This window comes from Pistacia vera, unplaced genomic scaffold, assembly GCF_008641045.1.
Source record: "Pistacia vera cultivar Batoury unplaced genomic scaffold, PisVer_v2 Contig283, whole genome shotgun sequence".
NCBI lineage: Eukaryota > Viridiplantae > Streptophyta > Magnoliopsida > Sapindales > Anacardiaceae > Pistacia > Pistacia vera.
In genome coordinates, this window is record NW_022196094.1 from 468,639 (window position 1) to 480,718 (window position 12,080).

At 37.2% G+C, this 12,080-nt stretch overlaps 2 pseudogenes; both read right to left on the reverse strand.

Moving 5' to 3' along the window:
* Positions 1–3,277: 3,277 nt before the first annotated feature.
* On the reverse strand, positions 3,278–5,933 carry LOC116134179 (annotated as a pseudogene).
* A 3,511-nt stretch (positions 5,934–9,444) lies between these two features.
* LOC116134135 lies at positions 9,445–11,718 on the reverse strand (annotated as a pseudogene).
* Positions 11,719–12,080: the final 362 nt, after the last annotated feature.

The following is a 12,080-nucleotide window of genomic DNA, read 5'->3' on the forward strand; positions in this document are numbered from 1 at the left end:
GACGTGAATACCCTAAGAAAATACATTTCATAGACTTGGCTGACAGTTTATCCTGACCAGGAGGGAAAATGTGAACAAAACAGGTGCTCCCAAAGACACGCGGGGGAAGAGAAAATAATGAAGTATCAGGGAATAATATGGAGTGGGGAACCTGGTCTTGTAAGACAGAAGAAGGCATACGATTTATTAAGTAACAGGCGGTTAGAACCGCGTCAGCCCAAAACCGGAAAGGGACGTGGCTATGTAAAAGAAGAGCGCAAGCAGTTTCCATGAGGATTCCAAGAAAGAGAGAAGAAAAAAAATTTGAAATTTCAGACACTTGGCTCTGATACCATGTGGAGAAATATTTTCTTGTGTATTCATAATGAAATGTACAATGAATTTATAGCAAAAACAAAAAACTAATCTAGGAAGTAAATTGTTGCATTCTTATTATAATTCTATTTCCTATTCCTATTATAATTCTATTTCCTATATCACAAAGAGAATAATTATATTTCTTATATTACAAAGAGAATAATTCTATTTCCTATTTTACATTTCAACATTTATAATCAAATATTTTGAGTCCATCCCAATTCCGATTCTAGCTACTCAACCCACCTCTCATTCCACAATCGCCACCACCATAAAACACAAAATTCCCACCGCCAACACTTCCCATCCTCACAATCAAAAAACAATAATACAAAATTGATCATTCAACATTTCAAATTAAAAAAATAATAATAGAAATGCATTTAACTCCAAACCATAAAACTTTAAAAAAAATTGAGAAAAAAAAGAAAAAGAAAAAGAAATATAGGAGAAAGATATTGCGGGGTTAGGTGTTAGGGGGCAGGGTTACGCTAGCGGAACGGGGTGAAATTCGGCCTCTCTTCACACTGATGGCCATGATGCAGTTTTTGAGATCAATAAAGGTGAGATGATATTTAGATATCATCCATGGGCTATCAAGGATCCTAGGGTTTATGAAAATCCAGAGGACTTCGTGGGAAACAGGTTTGTGGGAGAGGGAGAGAAGTTGTTGAAGTACATTGATTGGTCAAATGGGCATGACTGCATGAGACGGCGAATCCGACGACAGACAACAAATACAGTGCACTGGAAAGAACCTAATGCCCTTTGTTGAGGCCGCAACAACGCCTTCAAAGGTGGAGTTCTTTGGCGGAGGTGAAGGTGGGAGCTGTCTTTTAGGGAGATGACAGTGGAGGAGAAAAAGTGGTAGGATTGATAGGGTTTTTTGAGGTTTATATATGTTTTATAAATTTACATTTTTTACTTTTTTAATTATATGTTAATAGAAATGTTTAAATTCATTTTACTCATTTACCCTCGTTGGTGTTAGAACTGACGAAAAGTGAGTAACAACAGGGGTTTTTGCATTATTACCCATGCTTGAGGGGGTCTGTTGGTTTCAGCCAAACTTCGGGGGGTTTATTTATTTATTTATTTTTTTAAACAAGGCGACGAAGACTTGATAGGTCAACTGATTAACGAAAAATATTTCCAGAATTATCTTAATATATGATAAATGAAGGCAATATTAATATTACTATAATTTTAGAATGATATTTAATCGTTAAATTTCAGTTGCCTTAGATATAAAAATTGCAGTTGGATTGTTAAAACTTTTAGTTTGTGAGGCAAAAGAAGAAACATATACAATACAACTAAAAGTAATTAATCTTATGCACAAAGTTTATTTTTAGGGGAAACACTTTTTAGCCCCCATCATTTATCATTATCCTTCACTTTTAAATGTATTTTTGCTTTGATATATTTAACTTTACCAACATAATAATTTCTAAATATACTCGTTCTCTATTTTATATTTTTGTTTTAAATTTTAAACTTTAATTCTTACGTAAACCTTAAATTTATATACTTTAAATCATTGAAACATTTTTTTTTTAAATAATTATTTGTTCGATGAAAATATAATTATTAATGTTATAGTTAATGTAATCACACAACAGGATGAATAAGGTTTTGAATCTAAAAGAGAAAAAAGTAGACGATTTTACAAGTATAGAGGGAAGTATCTTACATTTTCCCAGAAAAACGGAGAGAAACCTCTGCATATAAGTTTAAGGTTAGAGAAAACGCACTCTGTATTCAATTTCACTTGTTCTACAGAAGTGGAATATCATGTTTTGCAGCAAATTGACGGTGGAGATCTTTGAAGTAAGTAAGCCTGGTGCGTATTTACACCAGCCCATACACAGATCCAAATGGTTGGATTGGTGGGTTGGATGGATTTGGGCTGTATTAATTGGGCTAGATCTGGATATTCTGAATTTTGATCCAGCACCAGTGTCCATCAACAAAAGAGTAGTATAATATGTCCCAAATTTGGTATGCAAGTCATTGTTTTAGTGGTATCTATAATATTATTAATGGCAGCCAAATTAAAGCTAGTACGGTCGGTATGTTAATGGCAATGGTTGTGAGAAAGAGGGCAGATGTAAATAATGAATGGTCACCACGACGGCTGTTGATGTATACGGGTGGTGTAGCATATTAATCATGTGAAACATATCCAGCTGCACATCTGCACATGTTAATTTATAACATTATATAAAAAGACCAACAAGAAATCAATAGAGTATATGTTCTTGCTACTTACAAAATATGCAAGTAATAATAATGGCTTGATGATGCCATCAAATCACTACCGGAAAATATGTATCCTCTATGCATCTTCCCGATACGAGAGTTGATGTCGAAGTTCTTAGACTACGCCAATGCGTAGTCGTTGTGGGCGAAAAAAAGGACCTAAAATGCGTTGGTGTATGGATGTATTCTTCGACGCTAACTTCAGCTACGGAAACACCTGAAATTAGCGTCCCATGAACATGACCAATGCAAAATTACGGCACCCACATGTCCCCAAAATTTCAACGCCCACGATCTCCTTAATATCATTCACTTGCTCATCCTTAATATACGAATATCATGATCATGATGTTAGCATATAAGAAAATAGCTTTGTAATATAAACGAAAAAAAAAAATAAATTGATAAGAGTACTACTCTATTTAATTTTTTGGGTTGATAAATCATATTAATATTATTATTATGAAGCCAACACAACAACATCATCATGAAACTTAGCTCAAAAGAGACAATCAGACTCCAATCATAACCAAACCCTAGACGTAAAAAATGGCAAAAGTCATTGCAAAAGCAACGTAGCTTAATTAAACAAAACAACAAATAAACTTAGACTGGGTATCTCAATTCTCATGCAAATTGAAATATTGTCTAAACGTTATTAAACCTCCATGAGAAACTCCTTATCCTTCTGAGCCTCTCCAGAGCACCGGTTTCCAACGTAATCTCCACATCGATGCTTCTCCCTCCACTCTTCCCTGGTACAAATACACCATCCCATCAAACCTGTTATCGATCCACTCCTCACACTCTGGTTTCCCCACCAAAATCCACATCGTAAACCTTAAACCTCGGAGAGCTCCCCATCGCCACGCAGTCACTCCAGCATCCTTGAACTGAAAGATCTTTGGTGCTCTCTCCCACTCTTTGTTACGTTCATCATAGCCTTCGCATTATGCATTTCTATAGCCTTTGTATCATACCTGCACCGAATTCCGGAGGATTCCCGGATAATAATCCTGCGGCCGTGACGGTGGAATATTGCCTGGATTAGGTTCCGAGAGTAACTCTCGGGCATTGGTGGGTCCACACGTTTCCGGCAATCAGCAAAACACTGTGAAGACTGTGTAGTCTTCTGGTTTCAGGTTACGTGCTTGGGTGACGTGGCGCCAGATATGCACAGAGAGTGATTGAAATGTTGAGAATGGTTTTGAGCCGTCCGATGGAGGGTTAGAGTTGACTTTGATTTGATTTTGTCAATGGCTTCTCTGAGAATTTGAATAGTCTCTCTCTGAGCTGTGGGTCCACCTTGGCCTCACCGTCAGCATTTGGGTTGGGGGAAGTGTGAGGTCCAGCTTCACGCGCGTGTCGCGAGTTTTCGTACGTCCAGAAAGGGTGGGACTGAAATTGAGGGGAGAGCCACTGCATATCTGGGGCCCATGAGCTCTGAAATGCCACGTGGAAGTGCCATCGAGGATCGCGTGATGAAGGCGCATCCAATGCAAGGTCCATCCTAAGTTTAGTTAGCTGTGGGTCTGATAAAGATAAAAAGTTAGTGGCCACAGGATAAACGAGATAACATCAGACGGCTCACATGATTGAAAATAACGAGTTAAAGCATTAAAAGGAAAATGATAGCGAGGCTTTTATAGGATCCAAACCAATGGTTTAAACTTTAATCAGCAATAAATGGGGTGAAATATATAATGGACAGCCTAGGGGTGGGCGGGTCCCCAAAATCAAAGGAAACGAAACTATACGTATTGGCTCCAATTATTGGAATCGAAATTCTACCCTTTAGGCCGATTCTGGGATGGAACCAAAACCAACAACCGAGCACTAGTCGGTTCTATTTACCTTAAAATTTTGTCCACCCTAGACCAACCCATTGTGGGTCACCAATTCAGAGCCAGGCTATAGATCGTCGGGATAATAACAATTTTATCCCCAATCTAGTCTATGTCAATTAAGTCTTAACAAAAATTTCAGTAACATTTTGGTTAATGTTTATATTTTAGGAATGAAATTGTTATTTCCTGCTATATTGGTCCGCATGGTAATTGTCGCCAATACTTCTTCGTATAAAGATGTGGGTTGAAGTTGGAAGCTGAGCCTTTACAAATTATACTTCTCCTACTCTATAGTTCTATAACTATTCATACCATAACATAAGTTCTGATGCATTACTTAAATATAAATTAAAATATACTATATAATACGTTCTTTGCATAACATGAATCTTAAAAAAAAAAATTGGTAGAACAGACATACTCGTAAACCACCACTAGGTGGCCCAAATTATAAAAGAGAAGGGGATCCACATAAGTTCCTGAATTTGCGTTTTCCCAAATCAATAACGGTGGTTATTAAGGGATTACTCGATCGTTCGTTTCAGGGTCTGAGGTTAGTTAAGATGCACGTAAGTTAACCGGGACACTTCCAATCGAAAAAAAAAAAAAAAATACACATACTCGTACCTAATCTATAAATTGTCTTATATTTTTATTTAATTGGACCAACCATGTATGCCTTTGCTACTAGGAAGATGGACCTTATTTGATTTCAATTTCGAAGTGTAGGACATAATTATCAATACACAAAATTTGATACATTTGTCAGAATCAGTGTTGTGAACAGTCGCATGGTGGCCAATGGTTAACATAACAGGTGTTTCATTACCAAGAAGCTCATTTATCACAGACAGAAAGTAGTGTACCAACTTAATTGACAGCAAGAGTCTTAAATGAGATGAAAGATCTCTGTAATCAGTGATTGGTTATTATATCTTAATTGTTTAAGAAATGAAATTCATTGATTAACTAAAACGTAAACTAAACAACATTATGTATAAAGAAAAGATTTTTTTTAGTTTACCTGAATTGCCAATGGAGGCCTGTGAAGACCCTCCAAGTTCAAGATATTGTGTAAGGAATCAAGTCCTTCAAACTGTTGGTGCCCTCCTCCACCGTCAGATCATCCACTCCGATCTCTTCAGCACCGCTTCACTCACCTCACGCCCTCATTCATCGTCATACTCCACCCTAAAAACTCCCTCTTCATCTTTTCCAAGTTTCCCGCCACTGATAAAACTCTTCCAAAACAACCTTCAACCCATCCTTGAGTTCTCCCACCATGGCGTCGAACTTTTCGTTACCGTTATAAAGAAGCAGCTTCTGGTTGTAGTAAAAAGCTAGATATGGAAGATCGAAGGTAATCAATTGGCATTCTCTTCTTCCATATGAGCTTGACGTGGGTTTGCCGGTGACTTTCACCGTCACTGTGTCTTGTGTATTCTTCTCCACTTCTTGGGTTGCCATTGTGACGGGTTAAGGAGTAGTGTTGTTGAGAGAAAGAAGATGAAACAGAAGGCTTTGTGGGTTTGGTTGGATATGAAAAGAGTTATGATGTAGTAATGATAAAATATGGAAGCTGAAGATATTTACGCTGGAATCAAGCAATGGTTGATTTACAATTATTTGATGATCATTGTAATATTTTGTTTTTATACATTTCCTTACTGTATTATTTATTGCCTTATTATATTCAAACCATTGTATAAATGGCCTATGTACTTGTTACAATACACAATATACTATTACAATTCTCTCTGCTTATATTCTTCGGTCGTCAATTCTCCCTTTATCAAACTTTTTGTAGGCATTCTTTGACAGTCTTCTGTCCTTTTGCACCTTCAATCTCTAACTCTGACAAGTAAAGATACTTAAAAAGGTTTTTGAATTGAATGTGGTTGAGAGGGTGCATTAATGGAGTTCATGAAAGCAGTTGTGATCATTTAATATGTCTGCTTCACTATGTGGTGGTGAGGCCGTGAGGGTAGAAACTTTTGAGTCAAGCTCTGCCGTCTGCGAGTCTGCGTCAAACCAAAAACTAATTATATATAATATATATATAAACTATATATATATTTTTCAATAATACCAGTAAATATTTAAGATAATAAACCTATCAAACCTCATATAATGGAGAAATTTAATTTAACATGCAAACTATGGAGAGTTTTTACGCCCCCTAAATTTGATAAAGTAGCAATATCATCCCCATATAACAATGATAATTTTAGGTAATCTAGGGGTGTTAAGAATATCCCTGCAAACTACAGTGTTGTATTGTTTGCATAAGGACAATAGGGTAGACCAAAATCCAAGCTAGCTTCACAAATATTCATCAAAGAATTCGCATGCTTCAATCAAAAGATGTTATAGTTTTAAGGGATTATATATTATATAGTTCCGATCGACCTTGGGGGGTTGGAACTGGTGTGTGCGTGATTACAGAAACATCAATAATGAATAATGGATGCAGTAAAGTAAATAGCAAAAAGATTTTAAAGTAGTTCGGCAAGATGAACTCTTGAGCCTACGCCACTGTTCTTTGTATTTGCTGTGAGAGTTTACAATAGTAATTCTAGGAATATTTTTCAACCTCTTTCTCATTATTTAAGGGGGTTTATATACAAAGTTTGTACAAAGGAAATAGCAAAAATAAAGGGATTACAATTAAATGAAATGCAATTCCGAATTCTTACGATTGGGCATTGTGATTGTTGCAAAAGATTGTTGTCAATCTGATCATTCTCGAGATATCTAGGATCTGAAGGTATTGGGAATTGGTTGAACGATCACTCGGATTGTTGTGACTAGTTCTACTAGGTCGAGCTATAGCTCGACAAGTTATGCTGGGTCAGACAATCGGTGGAGTCAAGTTGGTTTTGGGTCGAACCATATCTCACGATGCTCGAGCGTGGTGCAAAAATCACACAAAACATCTACCCTTAGTGTCGATGCCCGTTTCGAGCTTTGAAGGACTATCAATCGATTTGATTCAAGCTCGGCATCATCAGTAGGTTCCGAACATAGGTTCGGCGAGCTCTAAGTGCCTAATCGACGTACTTCACACTTGGATCTTCTCTCTCTTGTATTTCTACAAAACTTGGAATATGAATGGTTAGGACTATTAGTAAAATCCATGCGGTCATGTCACATTAAATGTGGCATCTTGGCAGTCACATTTCGTCGCGGTGGGTGACTAAACTGTCACATGTGCAGAGTTGAGGTGACGTGTGGCAATGGTTATGATCATTACAAACACTCTGATGGTTCATCGCCCCTCACTGATAGTTGACATGTGGCCACATCCAAGGGCTAGGATTGCTTGATAAATGGAAGGTCAGGATTCACTGTAGATTGATGGCTATAATCGAACCCCGCCTTTCGTCTCATGCAAGCTACTATAAAGCAAAAGAAGTTGTCATAAACTCACTAACCTGTGAAAATTCTTTGACATCTTTTGCTTATTCATTGCTGCTTCATCACAATCATAGTGCTCTTTCCAGCAAGTTTTCCTATTCTCTTATTCGATAAGGCTTCTTTCCTCTTTTAGTTGCTTAATTTCTCTATTTTTGTGGCTAAGGGTGGCCATATTGTGGCACATTGAACCTTTTAGGGGTTTACTAGGTTTTAAGGTGTTCTCCTTCTTTAGCACTACTTGTCGGTGTTGCAGTTCTTCTTCTCATCCTTTGTTCATCCAATTCTACATCTCCACTAAAATTCCCTCATGGAGTTAACACTTTCAGTGAGCCTAGTTATGTCTCTCTTACATTGTCAACTCTCCCTCCATCCTAGTGTTAACCATGCCTAGTGAGCTTAAGCTTGATACCAGTTGATGAGTACGTTTGATCTTGTCACTCTCAAACAGAATAAAAGCAATACAGTAGCCGCAATTCAATAGTACACAATGTTTCCAGCCACAAATAACAAGAAGTAATAAACCAACCAATCAAATAATGGAAGAAAAAGACAACTTGCATTAATATACTCATAAAAAGTATTCAGTACAAAAGAATAATGCAGAAATAAGAAAGAGCCGACTAGACTTCGAGGGCCAGTACCTCCAAACCCCTTTTTCCCAAATATTAGAATACCCCATACACACATGTCCTCCTACCTTTTATTCACAATTCTAACAACTACCCAGGCCACTTGTCAAGCCACCCATTTTCATGTTGATTCCTCAAATCCCACAATCTCCCAGGCCACCTATTAGACCACCTGTCCTTATATTAATTCTGGTCACTTGTCTTGCAGCTTGTTGTCCTTCATGTTGATTATTGGCCAATCCTACAGCTTGATTCTTGCTGCTTCATGTTGATTAGCCATCTGTCCCAGCTTGATTCCCTGTGTGTCCTCAGTGATCTTGGTCCGCAACTTGATTCCCTTCTTTGCCCCTTTAGCCTTGCATTTATACCTCTGGTGATTGCAGGTACATCACCCTCCTCATTGTTAATAGGGGTAGCCACTAAAACTCTTATCCGACTGATAATTCCAAGGTTCTAAAGGACTAGTTAAAGTGCATATAAGTCGACCTAGACACCCCCGGTCATATGTATATAGATGTAATTTAACCAAAAAATTTCTAGTGAAATAAATGTATACACATTTGTCAATCACAAGTGTATGCAAATCACAATATTGTATGTCATCTCCATGTGTATTATTTGTTTAAGTGATTATACAGCATTTTGGGAGACTTTGGCAATTATTGAAGTAATTTCTTCCTTGCTACATAGATATTGTTGCCTATATTCCTCTCATAACATCAATTGCTGATCCAAAAACTAAGCTTAATTTAACCATGATAATAAATTTGCTATAGCACAGGTATTCACCATGACAACAAAGAAGAGGGTGGAGATTGAATTAAATAAGATCGATCTACTTTTGGTGATTGAATAACAAAAAACAGATAACAGACTTCCATGACTGGTAAGAAAATGTTGCCAATGGAAATAACAATTTACAGCTTTCTTCACTATGGATTAAGTTTCTTCTTGGCACATAAATTCGTATGTACTTTAGCCATAACTGAAAGGGCAAAGATGTGGTCACAACATGTATCAACTACAGTTTCCTCTAGTTCAATGTCAAATAAAACTGATTTCTCTGGGCATAAACTTACGATCGGGACATCCCAATCTTTCAACTTCTTGCTTCCCTTGGGTTTTGCAATTGGCGCATTCATTCCTGCCATTTTTGCATTGTAATTGGCACGAAGAGGATCATTATATGTCCACTGCACAGCAACCAGACAATAGAGTAAAGAATGTTAGAGAACCAAATTTCATAACATAAAAAATATCAAGATACCACTAAGTTTCCAATTTTTCTATTTTTTGTCGGTGCAAAACATCGAATAATGTAAGCCAGAAGGGTGACACATCTGGAGACAACATAAATCAATTATTTTATAGATCATCTCTACCACATCCACTATAGTTACGATTTAAGTTTACAGAATATTTTTGCCCCTTAAAAAAAACTCATAGTCCAGTTGGATCTAGATCATCACCTATTTTGCTGAACATTCAACATTGGTTTCCTTTAGAAAGAAAAAAAAAAATATCTGAGTAGAAATATCTTTAAGAAACAGCACAACTGAATTCAAAAATCATCTCCAAGTGACTAAACTGTCATCTCTATTTCAAATTTCTTCTCTCTCGCTCTCTAAGTTTCTATTATCACTCATTCAAGCAAAATATATAGTTCAAAATAATATTTTATAAAAACTCCAACAAAGATTTCTTCAACAAAAATAATAACAAAATTATAAATAAAGGATATTACAGTTTTAAGATTAAAACTAATATGCATTTCAAGTATGTCAGCTAAACTCATGTCATGGACATATAAACAAAAATGAACAGTATCAGCATAATACTTGTATATTATTATTGTGCTTTTTAGTGATTAGAAAATGTTTTCGCCAACTTCATATTAAACTCATAGGAAGTAACACTCCGGGTTTCTTTACATGCAGCAGCAAAATCTAAAAGAAAAGGCTAATTTAATCAAGTATGCAGCAATCAGAAATTGGAAAGGTGGATGGTTCGTGAACAACAACTTGGAATAATATATAAAAGTAGATAATCAAAAGGGAGAATTAAACTCAGGATTGTTCCAATCAGGTGTATCCTCGTTGACAAGATGGTCCATTTGGTTCTACCACTACGACCGAAGTGCTGACCTGCATGACCTTGGGTATATGGTCTTCCATCTATCTTCTTCTCCAGTTGGGGAAGAGAAATCACGTTGGAAAATCTGATCTGATCCAGCAGTAGCAGCAAAGTATCTGCATCTGATTGGAAGAAGCGGACCCTTGTGGAAATATTTCTGCATAAACCTCCACTTCTGCTTCGGTGGTGGACCAGCTTTTGGATTCCTTCTCTCCCACTCTTCTCTCTTCTTCTGTCATGTTTTTACCTTTTCGATCTCTTCCTTCTCCTTCAACATTGCCTCCCTAGCCTCCCTATCCCTCTTGATCTTCTATCTCTCTTGCTTTCCAAGCCTCATACTCCTCCGCTCATTAAGTCATCATCAGTATCCAATCGGCAATATTAGCCTCCAATTCCAAATTCTTCTGAATTTCTTCATCCTTTCGAACCTCCTCAACAAGTATTTGTTTTGTCTCAACCCTTCTCTCTTCCAAATTCCTCTTTGCTAACTCCTTAATGGCTTGCTCTTCAGCCTCAATCCGCTCACGCTCCACTATGGTATCTCTCTCCTGCTTTGGTACAAACACAGGCTTAAACTAGTCATACGGTATGATCTTCTTCTGAGTCAGTCTCATACTCAGATTCCTCTTCCTCCTCTTCTTTGGAAGTAGAGCTGCTTCTCTTGCTCCCTTGAAGTAACTTCTCTCTGATCTCTCCTTCTCTCCTCCAATGCATCTTCATCCTCTTCCTCCAAATCCAATCCTTCTTGCCTCTTGTTTTCTCTTCCTAGTCGATACAATTCAGCTTGCCGGAATGCGCTATGATCAGCTCTAATTCATCACGATTATTCCTACTCTCAGCCATACGACGTAGCCTAGGATCATCCTTCTTGGCCACATGAATCTTCCTGACTAGGGAAAGCTTATCAAGGGCAGCAGCCCTTGCCATCTAATATCATTATCTTCATCAATATCATCTGCCCACTCAGGAGCTTTACCAGGCCAATACCTTTTAACCTTGTGTTGCCCAATCTTCCCTCTAAGCTTATCCCTAATGGCAATTATAGTATCACTAACACCTGCCGTCACCGACATTGTTGTAAGCAGTAAGAGTCAGAATGTAAAAAGGCCTCAAGAAACACACGCTCTTCCTTTCAAATCCTTCTGGGACAATACTTATTATGGGCAACTTGATATTTTATCAGTTTATCTACAGAACCTGAAACAAATAAACCAAATACTTCTCAACAAACTGGACAATAATCACGCAAAACAAATAACAAACATTTTATAGATCCATTAAGTGGACATATTAGTGCATGAAAAAGGTCATTTAGTAGCATGCATGACTATATATGTTGAAATCAGCAACAGCAGCACCAAAAACAACTAAATAAACAGCCATATATCACATTGCATAAATGATTATAAAATGAGTAAAACAAAAACTTGATATA